The following is a 12,956-nucleotide window of genomic DNA, read 5'->3' on the forward strand; positions in this document are numbered from 1 at the left end:
GATCTCCAAGTTTATTTGGTATTCCACCCTTAAAAGTGTAATTAGCAAGCATGGTGGAAATTTCAGCTTCCGGTATCTTTCTCTTATTAGTAACTATATCTTTCATATATTTAGCATAAGGATTCATTTTAAGCATGTCAGTCAAACGCATACGCAAAAAGATAGGTCTAATCATTTCAGCAAAGCGCTCAAAATCCTCATCATCCTTTTTCTTGGATGGTTTAGGAGGAAAGGGCATGGGTCTCTGAACCCATGGTTCTCTTTCTTTACTGTGCTTCCTAGCAAAAATGTCTCTCTTATCATAACGTTGATTCTTTGATTGTGGGTTATCAAGATCAACAACAGGTTCAATCTCTACATCATTATCATTACTAGGTTGAGCATGAACATGAACATCATTATTAACATTATCACTAAGTTCATGTTCATTACCAGCTTGTGTTTCAGCATCAGAAATAGAAATGTCATTGAGATTCTCAGGTGTGTCAACAACAGGTTCACTAGAAGCATGCAAAGTCATATCATTTTTCTTTTTCTTCCTTTTAGAAGGACTAGGTGCATCAATATTAGTTCTCTGAGAATCTTGCTCAATTATCTTAGGATGGCCCTCAGGATACAAAGGTTCCTGAGTCACTTTACCTCCTCAAGTTGCAACTCTAATAGCAAAGTCATTATTTTTACTATTCAATTCATTGAGCAAATCATTATGAGCTTTAAGTACTTGTTCTACTTGAGTGGTAACCATAGAAGCATGTTTACTAATAAGTTTAAGTTCACCTTTAACACTAGCCATATAATCACTCAAGTGTTCAATCATGTAAGCATTGTGTTTCAATTGTCTACCAACATAAGCATTAAAATCTTATTGCTTAACAATAAAACTATTGAACTCATCTAAGCATTGGCTAGCAGACTTACAACGAGGAATATCACCTTCATAAAATCTATAGAGAGAATTTACCTTTACTACCTATGTTAGGTTATCAAGACCATGTATTTCTTCAACAGGAGGCAAATTAAGACCATGTATTTCTTCAATAGGTGGTAAATTCTTAACATCTTCAAATTTTATACCTCTTTTTCATAGATTTATTTGCCTCTTGCATATCTTCGGGACCGAGAAATAGAATACCCCTTTTCTTCAGAGTTGGCTTAGGAGTTGGTTCAGGAAGTGTCCAATTATTTTCATTAGTCAACATATTATTCAATAGAATTTCAGCTTGATCAACAGTTCTTTCCCTGAAAACACAACCAGCACAACAATCCAGGTAATCTCTGGAAGCATCAGTTAGTCCATTATAAAAGAAATCAAGTATTTCATTCTTCTTGAGAGGGTGATCAGGCAAAGCATTAAGTAATTGGAGAAGACTCCCCCAAGCTTGTGGGAGACTCTCTTCTTCAATTTGCACAAAATTATATATCTCCCTTAAAGCAGCTTGTTTCTTATGAGCGGGGAAATATTTAGTAGAGAAGTAGTAAATCATATCCTGGGGACTACGCACACAACCAGGATCAAGAGAATTAAACCATATCTTAGCATCACCATTTAATGAGAACGGAAATAATTTAAGGATATAATAGTAGCGAGTTTTCTCATCATTAGTGAACAAGGTAGCTATATCATTTAATTTAGTAAGATGTGCCACAATAGTTTTACATTCATAGCCATATAAAGGATCAGATTCAACCAGAGTAATTGACTCGGGATCAACAGAGAAATCATAATCCTTATCAGTAATAAAGATAGGTGAAGTAGCATAAGCAGGATCATATTTCATTCTAGCATTCAGAGATTTTTGTTTTAGCTTAGATAATAATTTTTAAGATCACTTCTATCATTGCAAGCAAGAAAGTCTCTAGCAGTTTCTTCATCCATAACATAACCCTCAGGAACAACGGGCAATTCATATCTAGGGGGAGAATCTTCACCATCACTTTCATCAATATTATCAGTTTCAATAATTTCATTCTCTCTAGCCCTAGCAAGTTGTTCATCAAGAAATTCACCAAGTGGCACAGTAGTATCAAGCATAGAAGTAGTTTCATCATAAGTATCATGCATAGTAGAAGTGGCATCATCGATAACATGCGACATATCAGAATCAATAGCAGAAGCAGGTTTAGGTGTCGTAGGCTTACTCAAAACAGAAGGTGAATCAAGTGCAGAGCTAGATGGTAGTTCCTTACCTCCCCTCATAGTTGAGGGTAAAATCTTGGTTCTTTGATCTTTCAAGTTCTTCATAATGATAAGCAGATATAAATCCCAAGTGACTCAAAGAATAGAGCTATGCTCCCCGGCAATGGCGCCAGAAAATGTTCTTGATAAACCACAAGTATATGAGATCGCAACATTTTTCAAGGGTAGAGTATTCAACCCAAATTTATTGATTCGACACAAGGGGAGCCAAAGAATATTCTCAAGTATTAGCAGCTGAGTTGTCAATTCAACCACACCTGTAAACTTAATATCTGCAGCAAGGTATTTAGTAGCAAAGTAATATGATAGTAGTGGTAACGGTGGCAAAAGGTAACAGTAGCAAAAGTAATATTTTTGGGTTTTGTAGTGATTGTAACAGTAGCAACAGAAAAGTAAATGAGCGAAGAACAATATATGGAAAGCTCGTAGGCATTGGATCGGTGATGGAGAATTATGCCGGATGCGATCGATCATGTAGCAGTCATAACCTAGGGTGACACAGAACTAGCTCCAGTTCATCAATGTAATGTAGGCATGTATTCCGAATATAGTCATACGTGCTTATGGAAAGAACTTGCATGACATCTTTTGTCCTACCCTCCCGTGGCAGTGGGGTCCTAATGGAAACCAAGGGATACTAAGGCCTCCTTTTAATAGAGTGTCGGACCAAAGCATTAACACATAGTGAATACATGAACTCCTCAAACTACGGTCATCACCGGGAGTGGTCCCGATTATTATCACTTCGGGGTTGCCAGATCATAACACATAGTGGTGACTATAGACTTGCAAGATAGTATCAAGAACTCTCATATATTGATGAAAACATAATAGGTTCAGATCTGAAATCATGGCACTCAGGCCCTAATGACAAGCATTAAGCATAGCAAAGTCATAGCAACATCAATCTGAGAACATAGTGGATACTAGGGATCAAACCCTAACAAAACTAACTCGATTACATTATAAATCTCATCCAACCCATCACCGTCCAGCAAGCCTACGATGGAATTACTCACGCATGGCGGTGATCATCATGAAATTGGTGATGGAGGAAGGTTGATGATGACGATGGCAATGGATTCCCCTCTCCGGAGCCTCGGAGGGACTCCAAATCAACCCTCCCAAGAGAGTTTAGGGCTTGGCAGCGGCTCCGTATCGTAAAACGTGATGATTCCTTCTCCCTGATTTTTTTCTCCCTAAAAGTGAATATATGGAGTCAGGGTTGAGGTCGGTGGAGCATCAGGGGGGCCACGAGGCAGGGGCACACCCCCCACCCTCGTGGACAGGTGGTGGGCCCACTAAGGTAGATCTTTCTTCCAGTATTTTTTATATATTCCAAAATAATTCTCCGTTGATTTTCAGGTCATTCCGAGAACTTTTATTTCTGCACAAAAATAACACCATGGCAATTCTGCTGAAAACAGCATCAATCCAGGTTAGTTCCATTCAAATCATGCAAGTTAGAGTCCAAAACAAGGGCAAAAGTGTTTGGAAAAGTAGATACGATGGAGACGTATCACCTACAAACCTCTGCACTTGGAGGCCCAACAACGTCTACAAGAAGAAGGTTGTGTAGTAGACATCAAGCTCTTTTGTGGCACCGTTGCCGGAGAGGTTAGCGCTTGAAGGTATATCTTTAGATCTTGCAATCGAATCTTTTAGTTTCTTGCTTTATCACTAGTTTAGTCTATAAAAGAAAACTACAAAAAATGGAATTAAGGTTGCCTCATATGCATCATCTTTTTAATGTCTTCCGTGAAAATAACGATTCTGATAATTGTGCCAAAGTGTTAGAAGAAGAATGTGTTAAAATGTTTGGCACTAAATCTTTGGATGATGAGCATGATTGCAATGTTGTTATTATGAATTCTTTGAATACCCATGATGCTAATGATATGCAAAGCCACGAGCTTGGGGATGCTATGTTTGATGAAGATGATATTTTTTGTCCACCAAGTTTTGATGAGCAAATTTATTATGATGAAAACATCCCTCCTATCTATGTTGATTATTGTGATGACATGTATGCTATAAAGAATAATGATATCCATGAAACTTGTCATCATGATTTTAACTTTCAATTGGATTATGCCTCACATGATAGTTATTTTGTTGAGTTTGCTCCCACTACTGTTCATTAGAAGAAATTTGCTTATGTGGAGAGTAATAAAAATTCTATGCTTGTGGCTCATGAAAAGAATGCTTTATGTGATAGTTATATTGTTGAATTCATTCATGATGCTACTGAAAATCATTATGAGGGAGGAATATATGCTTGTAGGAATTGCAATAATATCAAGTTTCCTCTCTATGTGTTGAAAATCTTGAAGTTATCCTTGTTTTGCTTCCTATGCAAGTTGATTCTTGTCCCCACAAGTTGTTTGCTCACAAAATCCCTATGCATAGGAAGTGGGTTAGGCTTAAATGTGCTTGTCATATGCTCATGATGCTCCCATTATGTTTCAATTCTTATCTTTTGTGCGAGCATCATTGAAATCATCATGCCTAGCTAGGGGCGTTAAACGATAGCGCTTGTTGGGAGGCAACCCAATTTTATTTTTGTTCTTTTCCTTTTGCTCCTGTTTAGTAATAAATAATTTATCTAGACTCTGTTATGGTTGTGTTTTTATGTTTTAATTAGTGTTTGTGCCAAGTAAATCCTTTAGGATCTTCTTGGGTGATTATTATTTGATCTTGCTGATAAAAACAGAAAGTGTGCGCTCACGAAGATAATTTTCATTTTTTACCAGAGAGCGATAAAATACCAATTCCAACTGCAGTAGATCAATATACACATTATTTAGGTCTTCCTAATTTTTCAGAATTTTTGTAGTTAAAGAAGTATTAGAAACCACCAAATTGCTACAGATTGTTCTGTTTTTGACAGATTCTATTTTCATTGTATTGTTTGCATATTTTGATGAATCTATGAGTAGTATCGGAGGGTATGAACCATAGATAAGTTGGAATACAGTAGATATTACACCAATGTGAATTTAGAATGAGTTCACAATAGTACCTAAGTGGTGATTTATTTTCTTATACTAACGGATCTTACAAGTTTTCTGTTAAGTTTTGTGTTGTGAAGTTTTCAAGTTTTGGGTAAAGATTCGATGGACTAAGGAATAATGAGTGGAAAGAGCCTAAGCTTGGGGATGTACAAGGCACCCCAAGATAATATTCAAGGACAACCAATAGCCTAAGCTTGGGGATGCCCCGGATGGCGTCCCCTCTTCATTCATCGGTAACTTTACTTGGAGCTATATTTTTATTCACCACATGATAAGCGTCATTTTATTTAATTTTGTTTTGCTTGATGTTTGAATAATATCCCAAGATCTGAAATTCTTAAATGTTAGAGAGTCTTCACATAGTTACATAATTATTCAACTACTCATTGATCTTCACTTATATCTTTCGGAGTAGTTTGTCATTTGCTCTAGTGCTTCACTTATATCATTTTAGAGCACGGCGGTGGTTTTATTTTGAAGAAATAGATGAACTCTCATGTTTCACTTATATTATTTTGAGAGTCCTAAACAGCATGGTAATTTGATTTGGTTATGAAACTAGTCCTAATATGATAGGCATCCAAGATGGGTATAATAAAAACTTTCATATAGAGTGCATTAAATACTATGAGAAGTTTGATACTTGATAATTATTTTGAGATATAAAGATGGTGGTATTAGAGTCGTGCTAGTTGAGTAATTGTGAAATTGAGAAATACTTGTGTTGAGGTCTGTAAGTCCCGTAGCATGCATGTATGGTAACCGTTGTGTGACAAATTTGAAGCATGAGGTGTTCTTTGATTGCCCTCCTTATGAGTGGAGGTCGGCGACGAGCGATGGTATTTTCCTACCAATCTATCCCCCTAGGAGCATGCGCGTAGTGCTTGGTTTTGATGACTTGTGGATTTTTGCAATAAGTATGTGAGTTCTTTATGACTAATGTTGACTCCATGGATTATAGGCACTCTCACCCTTCCATCATTGCTAGCCTCTTCGGTACCGTGCATTGCCTTTTCTCACCTTGAGAGTTGGTGCAAACTTCGCCGATGCATCCAAACCCCGTGATATGATACGCTCTATCACACATAAGGCTCCTTATATCTTCCTCAAAACAGCCACCACACCTATCTATTATGGCATTTCCATAGCCATTTCGAGATATATTGCCATGCAACTTTCCATCGTTCTGTTTATTATGACACACTTCATCATTGTCATATTGCCTTGCATGATCATGTAGTTGACATCGTATTTGTGGCAAGGCCACCATTCATTTTTCATACATGTCACTCTTAATTCATTGCATATCCTGGTACACCGCCGGAGGCATTCACATAGAGTCATATTTTGTTCTAAGTATCGAGTTGTAATTCTTGAGTTATAAGTAAATAGAAGTGTGATGATCTTCATTATTAGAGCATTGTCCCATGTGAGGAAAGGATGATGGAGACTATGATTCCCCCATAAGTCGGGATGAGATTCCAGACAAAATAATAATAATAATAATAATAATAAAAGAGTCCAAAGAAGCCCAAATAAAATAAAGAGGCCAAAGAAGCCCACCGAAAAATAAAAAAAATGATGAGAGAAAAAGAGAGAAGGGACAATGTTACTATCCTTTTTCCACACTTGTGCTTCAAAGTAGCATCATGATCTTCATGATAGAGAGTCTCTTATTTTGTCACTTCCATATACTAGTGGGAATTTTCATTATAGAACTTGGCTTGCGTATTCCAACAATGGGCTTCCTCAAAATGCCCTAGGTCTTCGTGAGCAAGCAAGTTGGATGCACACCCACTTAGTTTCTTTTGTTGAGCTTTCATACATTTATAGCTCTAGTGCATCCGTTGCATGGCAATCCCTACTGGTCGCATTGACATCAATCGATGGGCATCTCCATAGCCCATTGATTAGATGCGTCGATGTGAGACTTTCTCCTTTTTGTCTTCTCCACAAAACCTCCATCATCATATTCTGTTCCACCTATAGCACTATGTCCATGGCTCGCGCTCATGTATTGCGTGAAAGTTGAAAAGTTTGAGAATACTAAAGTATGAAACAATTGCTTGGCTTGTCATCGGGGTTGTGCATGATAGGAGCATTTTGTGTGACGAAAATGAAGCATGGCAAAACTATATGATTTTGTCGGGATGAGCTTTCTTTGGCTATGTTATTTTGAGAAGACATAATTGCTTGGTTAGTATTCTTGAAGTTTTATTATTTTTATGTCAATATTAAACTTTTGCCTTGAATCTTGCGTATATGAACATTCATGCCACAATAAAGAAAATTACATTGATAATTATGCTAGGTAGCATTACATATCAAAAATTCCGTTTTTATCATTTACCTACTCAAGGACGAGCAGGAATTAAGCTTGGGGATGCTTGATACGTCCCCAACGTATCTATAATTTTTTATTGTTCCATGCTATTATATTATCCATCTAGGATGTTTTATATGCATTTATATGGTATTTTATATGACTTTTGGAACTAACCTATTGACCTAGAGCCTAGTGCCAGTTTCTGTTTTTTCCTTGTTTTTGAGTTTTACAGAAAAGGAATACCAAACAGAGTCCAATTGACGTGCCAATTTTTGATGATTGTTTATGGACCAAAAGAAGCCCTCGGAGTAAAAGAGTTGGGCCAGAAGAGTCTCGGGTCGTCCATGAGGGTGGGGGCGTGCCCTACCCCTCGGGGGCGCCGGTCTATCTCGTGGACGACTCAGTGACCCCCCCCCCCTAACTTGTTCCCGACGCCAAAAATTCCTATAAATACAAAAACCTCCAGAAAATAATCTAGATTGGGAGTTCCGCCCCCGCAAGCCTCTGTAGCCACCAAAAAACAATCGGGACCCTGTTCCGGCACCCTGCCGGAGGGGGGATCCCTCACCGGTGGCCATCTTCATCATCCCGGCGCTCTCCATGATGAGGAGGGAGTAGTTCACCCTCGGGGCTGAGGGTATGTACCAGTAGCCATGTGTTTGATCTCTCTCTCTCTCGTGTTCTTGATTTGGCATGATCTTGATGTATCGCGAGCTTTGCTATTATAGTTGGATCTTATGATGTGTCTCCCCCTCAGCTCTCTTGTAATGGATTGTGTTTTCCCTTTGAAGTTATCTTATAGGATTGAGTCTTTAAGGATTTGAGAACACTCGATGTATGTCTTGCATGTGCTTATCTGTGGTGACAATGGGATATTCACGTGATCCACTTGATGTATGTCTTGGTGATCAACTTGCGAGTTCCGTGACCTCGTGAACTTATGCATAGGGGTTGGCACACGTTTTAGTCTTGACTCTTCGGTAGAAACTTTGGGGCACTCTTTGAAGTTCTTTGTGTTGGTTGAATAGATGAATCTGAGATTGTGTGATGCATATCATATAATCATACCCACGGATACTTGAGGTGACATTGGAGTATCTAGGTGACATTAGGGTTTTGGTTGATTTGTGTCTTAAGGTGTTATTCTTGTACGAACTCTATTATAGATTGAACGGAAAGAATAGCTTCGTGTTATTTTACTATGGACTCTTGAATAGATCGATCAAAAAGGATAACTTTGAGGTGGTTTCGTACCCTACAATAATATCTTCGTTTGTTCACCGCTATCAGTGGCTTTGGAGTGACTCTTTGTTGCATGTTGAGGGATACTTATATGATCCAATTATGTTATTATTCTTGAGAGAACTTGCACTAGTGAAAGTATGAACCCTAGGCCTTGTTTCAACGCATCGCAATACCATTTTCGCTCACTTTTATCATTAGTTACCTTGCTACTTTTATATTTTCAGATTACAAAAAACCTATATCTACCATCCATATTGCACTTGTATCACCATCTCTTCACCGAAATAGTGCACCTATACAATTTACCATTGTATTGGGTGTGTTGGGGACACAAGAGAGTCTTTGCTATTTGGTTGTAGGGTTGTTTGAGAGAGACCATCTTCATCCTACTGCTCCCACGAATTGATAAAACCTTAGGTCATCCACTTGAGGGAAATTTGCTACTGTCCTACAAACCTCTGCACTTGGAGGCCCAACAACGTCTACAAGAAGAAGGTTGTGTAGTAGACATCAGGTCCCATGCAAGAAATGGGAATGAATTTCAAACACCAGGGCACCATTGGTTGCCGGCAAAACATTGAGATGCCTGGTTTTTAAATTCTACTAAATCCAAAACCCGTCTGAAATTCATGAAATTTGGCATGCTATCATGGAGCGGCATAAACATGCCGTGGTAAAAATTTTGTCCCATTTGGGGCAGGTTTGGGTATATGCTTCTGACAAACCGGAGCTTCTCACAACAAGCATGATGGTTTTCGGTAGGGAACGTCCCACCTTTGGGGACGAAATGATATCCATTGCCTCTTATTGCTTTCAAATTTTTTCTCGTGTCAACATAGAACAACATGAGTGTTGTGTGAATTTTTGTGATTTTGGGGGGTTCGTTTGGACATTTTTATGCATTAACTGAGTTTTCAATGCATTTATGTGCATAATTCAAATTTGAACTACATGCACATGCTCCAACGCATATAAATTGGTTGAAAAATCAATTCTGTGTCCTTGGGTGCATGCTTAGGTCCCATGCAAGAAATGGGAATGAATTTCAAACACCATGGCACCGTTGATTGTTGGCAATGCCTGGTTTTTAAATTCTAGTAAATCCAAAACATGTCTGAAATTCATGAAACTTGGCATGCTATCATGGAGCGGCATCAACATGCCGTGGTAAAAAAATTGTCCCATTTGGGGCAAGTTTGGGTATATGCTTCTCACAAACCGGAGCTTCTCACAATAAGCATGATGGTTTTCGGTAGGAAACGTCCCACCTTTGGGGACGAAACGATATCCATTGCCTCTTATTGCTTTCAATTTTTTTCTCGTGTCAACATAGAACAACGGGAGTGTTGTGTGAATTTTTATGATTTTTTGGGGTTCGTTTGGACATTTTTATGCATTACCTGAGTTTTCAATGCATTTATGTGCATAATTCAAATTTTAACTACATGCACATGCTCCAATGCATATAAATTGGTTGAAAAATCAAATATGTGTCCTTGGGTGCATGCTTAGGTCCCATGCAAGAAGTGGGAATGAATTTCAAACACCAGGGAACCGTTGATTGCCGGCAAAACATTGAGATGCCTGGTTTTTAAATTTTAGTAAATCCAAAACTCGTCTGAAATTCATGAAACTTGGCATGCTATCATGGAATGGCACCCGACATACTGTGGTATGTTTTGTGTCCATTTTGAGAGAAGGCGCACTCGAATAATGACAGCCAACAAAGGCATTTTGAAAAAATAGTTGCCACTTTAATATCTCAAACGTTTGTATAATTCAAACCGTGTGTGTTCTGTTAACCATTCACGTGTCGCCACGTGTCTTGGTTTTAATGGCTGTAGGAGGTGCCGTGCGGACAGCTGCTTGACCGAGAGGCGTGCAAGCTGTTCGGTGCGCAGGCTGACCGAGAGGCGTGCAAGCTGTCCCCGAATGTGTAGGCTCACCAGGAAGCGTGCGAGCTGTACGCTGTGCAGGCTCACTAGGAAGCGATCCCTTTGACTTCCATGGCCACCCGCCTTGCTCGCATCCTCTCCATTAATGGCGCCCAAGCCATAGTTTAATTCACTTTTTAAATATAAAACAATCATCGCAAACACTTTAGTTAGAACACCCGTATGGAAACAGACAGCTTCGCCATGAAGCCAAGTGAAAATGTGCCGAGCAGGATTTCTGCTGCTCTTGATCGCAAACATTTGAGATAGAACACCCGTATGCAAAGTGAGAGCAGCGCAGGATTTGTGCATCCCTTTAACACAAACGCTTGTTTTCGATGACCCGTGTGCAACCACGTACAAACAATTTGGTAAGATTTCTCAATCCTTGTAACACTGCGATTTGTCAAAATATGGAGCTAAAAATCACTAGCAGTATGTAATTTTTGCAACTAAAATTTAGTAATTAAGCATAGATTTCATTCATAGATTAAGTAGTCGTTCTTAATTTATACAAATAGTTCAACTCGATAGCTGAATAGACCAAACTTTTCCCCAACTGTTGCCAACCATGTACTGAAATAGCTAGTTCAACTATATATACTAGCTAATTTTAAGTACGGTGTACAGTTCCACCACATCTATAGTCAGATGAACTGAATAAAATAGCCCCTAAATACTACTACTACAACTGCGGAGGGGCTTTGTACTACTTCCGGCTGCCTCTCCTCTGCCGAGTGCGCTCAGTAAGAGGCAGAGGAGGAGGAGCCTACCGACGAGCTGGGCAACCGCAATACGGTGTCTGCCGCTGTTGCAGCTTCAGCGATGCTCACCTCGAACACCCTATGCCGCTCCAAACGACCCCTCTCGAAGCGGTGGTTCTCCTCGTAGATCTCCTGATTCCTCTCCTCTAAGGCGGCGTATGCCGCAACCACGACGACGGTAAGGCTCTTTGCATGCTCAACGAGGTGCTCCTCCTCCCCCGCAGGAACTCAGTGTAGCGCGCAAGGTCGCTGATGCACATGCGGGCATCCACCTCCGCCTCCTGCCTTCGGGCGGCGGTGGCGGAGCAGGTGATGACGCCGGCGGTCGATGGTGGGCTGGCGGCCACGGCGGGCGACGACGGGGTGGCGGCCACGACCACCACCTCCCGCCTTCGGGCCGCGGTGGCGGAGCGGGTGATGGCCACAGTGGCCGACAGTGGGGTGGCGGCCACGCCGACCACCTCCCGCCTTCGGGCCGCTGCGGCGGAGCGTGCGATGGCCCTGGCATTTGACGGTGGTTTGGCGGCAACAGCTGCTGACGGGCACCGGCGGCGGAGCATGTGGTGGGTGTTCCGCGCACACCCAGCAGGGACACCATGCGCACTACACTACGTCGGGACTGCGCCGCCGCTGCGGTGTAGCCTCCTAGCTGGAGCTGTCCTCTATTGACAACGGAGTGGCTGAGCGACGATGATGGACTGGTGCCATTGGCGATTGTGGGAGAAGCAGACGAGATAAGCTACAGAGAGGGAGGGGGGAAATGCGACGCAGGACTCGTCGGCCGTGAGGGTTTTTATAGCAGGCCGGGAAGCATTGAGATTTTGGGGGATTTCACCGAGTGGGGTGGGAAGGTTGCGCGGGATCGGGCTCACCGACGATTCATTGGCGCCACCGTTTGGCCAAAAGAACGCCCCCACATGCTGTGCAAGCTTGCGTTGTAAGCTGTCTGCGGCAGCGAGGTGACAAGACGTGCGAGAGGAGGACGAAAGGCCACCTACACATACGGTTAATAAAAGAATGTTTGCGATTTAATTACCTACTATACCACCGTCCTGGTTTATAAGTATGATTTAACTAATAAAATACGAATGCATGTCGCCAAATATTATATAGTTGGATTTGTATTTGAACATAGTTTCCAATTGTATAATTTTTAAAACATATATTAACATTTTGTTGGTTAAATTTGAGGGCAAAGTATGGCGCAGAATATAAAGGAGACTATAGACTAGACGGAGGTGGTAGCACACGGGCGCTCTCTACGCAGCGACACAACTGTCGGCGGCTTGTAGGCGACCATTTCCTCCCTGTTCAACTGCTCTATGTGTGTGGTTGCTTGCGGTTCAAGCGGCCGTGGCACGCTCTGCTCGCGTCCCGCCGCGCGCGCTCTACTCTCGCATCCCTCAAGGTGCTCTGCCCTCGTTCCTCCACGCGCGCTGCCAGTGTTTGGGGCCGGCGCACGATCATGCACGTTCG

Source organism: Triticum dicoccoides, chromosome 3A (genome assembly GCF_002162155.2).
Source record: "Triticum dicoccoides isolate Atlit2015 ecotype Zavitan chromosome 3A, WEW_v2.0, whole genome shotgun sequence".
NCBI classification, from domain to species: Eukaryota; Viridiplantae; Streptophyta; class Magnoliopsida; order Poales; family Poaceae; genus Triticum; species Triticum dicoccoides.